The sequence below is a fragment of the Arachis stenosperma genome, chromosome 3 (genome assembly GCF_014773155.1).
Source record: "Arachis stenosperma cultivar V10309 chromosome 3, arast.V10309.gnm1.PFL2, whole genome shotgun sequence".
In the NCBI taxonomy this organism is placed as follows: domain Eukaryota; kingdom Viridiplantae; phylum Streptophyta; class Magnoliopsida; order Fabales; family Fabaceae; genus Arachis; species Arachis stenosperma.
This window is the reverse complement of record NC_080379.1, coordinates 12,191,072-12,196,044: the sequence shown is the minus strand read 5'-3', so window position 1 is coordinate 12,196,044 and position 4,973 is coordinate 12,191,072. Positions and strand designations below refer to the sequence as shown.

Below are 4,973 nucleotides of genomic sequence, written 5' to 3'. Positions count from 1 at the left end.
ACTTTGAGAAATCAAATTGACTTGTTGAGTCAATATTTTATTCTGAGCCAAAATGGCATTCAGAGTGTCAATCTCAAGAACTCCTTTCTTCTGATTAATCCCATTGTTCACAGGATTCCTTTCAGAAGTGTACATGAATTGGTTATTTGCAACCATTTCAATTAGCTCTTGAGCTTCTGTAGGCGTCTTCTTCAAATGAAGAGATCCTCCTGCAGAGCTATCCAAAGACATCTTGGATAGTTCAGAGAGACCATCATAGAAAATACCTATGATGCTCCATTCAGAAAGCATGTCTGAGGGACATCTTCTGATCAATTGTTTGTATCTTTCCCAAGCTTCATAGAGGGATTCTCCATCCTTCTGTCTGAAGGTTTGGACTTCCACTCTAAGCTTACTCCATCTTTGTGGTGGAAAGAACTTTGCCAAGAAGGCATTGACTAGCTTTTCCCAAGAGTCCAGGCTTTCTTTAGGTTGAGAATCCAACCATATTCTAGCTCTGTCTCTTACAGCAAAAGGGAATAGCATCAGTCTGTAGACCTCAGGGTTAACCCCATTAGTCTTGACTGTGTCACAGATTTGCAAGAATTCAGCTAAAAACTGATGAGGATCTTCCATTGGAAGTCCATGGAACTTGCAATTCTGTTGCATTAGAGAAACTAATTGAGGCTTAAGCTCAAAGTTGTTTGCTCCAATGGCAGGGATAGAGATGCTTCTCCCATAGAAATCAGGAGTAGGTGCAGTAAAGTCACCCAGCACCTTCCTTGCATTGTTGGCATTGTTGCTATTTTCGGCTGCCATGGGTTCTTCTTCCTTGAAGAATTCGGTCAGGTCCTCTAAAGAGAGTTGTGCTTTGGCTTCTCTTAGCTTTCTCTTCAGGGTCCTCTCAGGTTCAGGATCAGCTTCAACAAGAATGCCTTTGTCTCTGCTCCTGCTCATATGAAAGAGAAGAGAACAAGAAAATGTGGAATCCTCTATGTTACAGTATAGAGATTCCTTGAAGTGTCAGAGGAAAAGAGAAATAGAAAGAAGAAGGAGAAGAAGAATTCGAACTTTAATTAGATAAGGTTCGAATTGTGCATTTAGAAGGAGTAGTACTCCATAAATAGAAGGATGTGAGGAAGAGGGAAGAGAATTTTCGAAAATTCAATCAAAAGATTTTGAAAACATTTTGAAAATTTGATTGATAATTTTCGAAAATTCAAAGTGAAAAAGAAATCAATTGATTTTTGAAAAAGATTTTGAAATTAGAAATCAAAAAGATTTGATTGAAAACTATTTTGAAAAAAAGATGAGGTTAAAAAGATTTGATTGGAAAGTTATGGTTTTAAAAAGATGTGATTGAGAAGATATGATTTGAAAATAATTTTAAAAGATATGATTTGAAAACAATTTGAAAAGATATGATTTTAAAAATTAATGACTTGCCTAACAAGAAAAGATATGATTCAAACATAAAACCTTCCTTAATAGAAGAGGCAAAAAATGTTCAATCAAATCCTTAATTGTTAGTAAGTATCTTTGAAAAAGGAAAGGAATTGATTTTGAAAACATTTGATTGAAAAGATATGATTTGAAAAAGATTTGATTTGAAAAACTTTGAAAACTTGAAAAAAAATTGATTTTGAAAACAAAATCTTCCCCCTAGCACCATCCTGGCGTTAAACGCCCAGAATGGTATACATTCTGGCGTTTAACGCCCAAAATGCTACCTTTTTGGGCGTTAAACGCCCAACCAGGTACCCTGGCTGGTGTTTAAACGCCAGTCTGCCTTCTTCACTGGGCATTTTTGAATGCTCAGCTTTTTCTGTATAATTCCTCTGCAGTATGTTCTGAATCTTCAATTCTTTGTATCATTGACTTGAAAAGACACAAATTAAAAATATTTTTGGATTTTTAATAATCAAAATGCAACAAGAATCAAATAACAATGCATGCAAGACACCAAACTTAGCAGTTTGTGTGCTACTGACACTATATGAGACACATGAACACTCAAGTCAATAGAATTTAAAGATCAAAACAAGAAATATATGCATGGATTCGAAAAATATAGCAGAAACATGCATTTGACACCAAACTTAAGATGAGACTCTAGACTCAAACAAGAAATATTTTTGGATTTTATGGTTTTGCAAATTTTTTTTTTTGTGTTTTTCGAAAATTAAGTGGAAAAAGGTATCAAAATTCTTAATGAGAATTCCAGGAATCAGTGCAATGCTAGTCTAAGACTTCGGTCCAGGAATTAGACATGGCTTCACAGCCAGCCAAGCTTTCAAAGAAAGCTTCGGTCCAAAACACTAGACATGACCAAAGGTCAGCCAAGCCTTAGCAGATCACTGCTCCAAAAGCAAGATTGATTAAAATCAACAAGCTCTTGTGGTGATAAGTTGAAACCTCGGTCCAATCAGATTAGACATGGCTTCTCAGCCAGCCAGATTTCAACAAATCATCATGAAACTCTAGAATTCATCTTCAAGAATTTCGAAAAAAATAAATACCTAATCTAAGCAACAAGATGAACCGTCAGTTGTCCAAACTAGAACAATCCCAGGCATTGTTACCAAAAGCTTGCTCAAAACTTGAACAATCCCCGGCAACGGCGCCAAAAACTTGGTGTTGTTGCCGGATTAAAACTTGGCACTGTTATTGCAGGGAACAAATGCGAAACCATAGTTAGGACATTTAATTCCCCGGCAACGGCGCCAAAAACTTGGTGCGCGAAATTGTGAACAATACTTTTCACAACTCTCATAATCCCTGGTCATGAACTCCAAGAAAACTTGGTGGTTCAATTCCATGGCATTACACAACTTCGCACAACTAACCAGCAAGTGCACTGGGTCGTCCAAGTAATACCTTACGTGAGTAAGGGTCGATCCCACGGAGATTGTTAGCATTGAAGCAAGCTATGGTCATCTTGTAAATCTTAGTCAGGCAAACTCAAATATATATGATGATGAACGACAATAATATAAAAGATAAAGATAGTGATACTTATGTATATCATTGGTGTAAGAGCTTCAGACAAGTGTATGAAGATGCCTTCCCTTCCGTCTCTCTGCTTTCCTACTGCCTTCATCCAATCCTTCTTACTCCTTTCCATGGCAAGCTCGTGTAGGGTCTCACTGTTGTCAGCAGCTACCTCCCCTCCGCGCAGTGAAAGCTAATGCACGCACTCTGTCACAGTGCTGCCAATCACCGGTTTGGTTCCCTCCCCTACCGGAATAGAATCACTCTTTTGCGTCTGTCACTAACGCCCAGTAGGTTACAGGTTTGAAGCACGTCACAGTCATTCAGTCATTGAATCCTACTCAGAATACCACAGACAAGGTTAAACCTTCCGGATTCTCTTGAATGCTGCCATCAGTTCTTGCCTATACCACGAAGACTCTGATCTCACGGAATGGTTGGCTCGTTTGTCAGGCGAGCACTCGGTTGTCAGGCGATCAACCATGCATCGTGCAATCAGGAATCCAAGAGACATTCACTTAGCCTCAGATGCTTGTAGAACAAGAATGGTTGTTAGTCACCTTGTTCATGGGTGAGAATGGTGATGGGCGTCAATCATCACCTTCATCATGTTGAAGAACAAGTGATATCTTGGACAAAGAACAAGCGGAATTGAATGGAAGAACAATAGTAATTGCATTAATACTCGAGGTACAGCAGAGCTCCACACCTTAATCTATGGTGTGTAGAAACTCCACCGTTGAAAATACATAAGAACAAGGTCTAGGCATGGCCGAATGGCCAGCCTCCCAAAGGTCTAAGATAGCATAAAACAAAGATAGCTACCAAAAGTCCTAGATTTCAAGCTCTCTAATACAATAGTAAAAGGTCCTACTTATAGAAAACTAGTACATAGATGAGTAAATGACATAAAAATCCACTTCCGGGCCCACTTGGTGTGTGCTTGGGCTGAGCAATGAAGCAATTTCGTGTAGAGACTCTCCTTGGAGTTAAACGCCAGCTTTAGTGCCAGTTTGGGCGTTTAACTCCCAAAAAGGTGCCAGTTCCGGCGTTTAACGCTGGAATTTCTTGAGGTGACTTTGAACGCCGGTTTGGGCCATCAAATCTTGGGCAAAGTATGGACTATCATATATTGCTGGAAAGCCCAGGATGTCTAATTTCCAACGCCGTTGAGAGCGCGCCAATTGGGCTTCTGTAGCTCCAGAAAATCCACTTCGAGTGCAGGGAGGTCAGAATCCAACAGCATCTGCAGTCCTTTTGAGTCTCTGGATCAGATTTTTGCTCAGGTCCCTCAATTTCAGCCAGAAAATACCTGAAATCATAGAAAAACACACAAACTCATAGTAAAGTCCAGAAAAGTGAATTTTATTTAAAAACTAATAAAAATATACTAAAAACTAACTAAAAGATACTAAAAACATACTAAAAACAATGCCAAAAAGCATACAAATTATCCGCTCATCAGGACTATAACTAAAAGTGCTAGGTGAGAGACAACCCACCATGGTATAATCGTTCCTTTTTCTGTTTTAATTTTAGTCTATTTTTGAGTTTTGATTGAACCTGGAATCATGCATAGCATTCATATTAAGCATTGCATTCTGCATACTGCATTATAAAAAAAAATATTTCATGCACGCGACGCGACAGCGTCGCCGACGCGTCCGCGTCATATGTGCATTGGAAAGAAAAGAAAATTGAACAGAGAGTCACGGGAAAGTGTGGCTGGAGGCGTGCCTTTGGCACAATTTGACCCATGCGACCGCGTCACTGACGCGTCACGTGTCATGTGGGAAAAATGCCTCCCACGCGTCCGCGTCACCCACGCGAACGCGTGCCCTAAAATCGACGTAAAAAGGGGTGTATGGCCGAAAGTTGAGCTGGAATTGGGCTAGACTCGTGCTAGAAGCACAAGCCCTACCATGCGAATGCGTGTCCCATGCGTCCGCGTCGTTTTTCGAAATAGGCCATCCACGCAATCGCGTCACCAACGCGACCGCGTC

The 4,973-nt window shown here is 39.9% G+C and overlaps 1 non-coding gene across 1 annotated transcript; it reads left to right on the top strand.

Annotated features, from left to right (window-relative positions):
• The first annotated feature begins 285 nt into the window (after window positions 1–285).
• On the top strand, window positions 286–393 carry LOC130972138 (small nucleolar RNA R71). The gene has a single exon (XR_009083334.1). It is a non-coding gene; the product is annotated as a small nucleolar RNA R71 (small nucleolar RNA).
• Window positions 394–4,973: the final 4,580 nt, after the last annotated feature.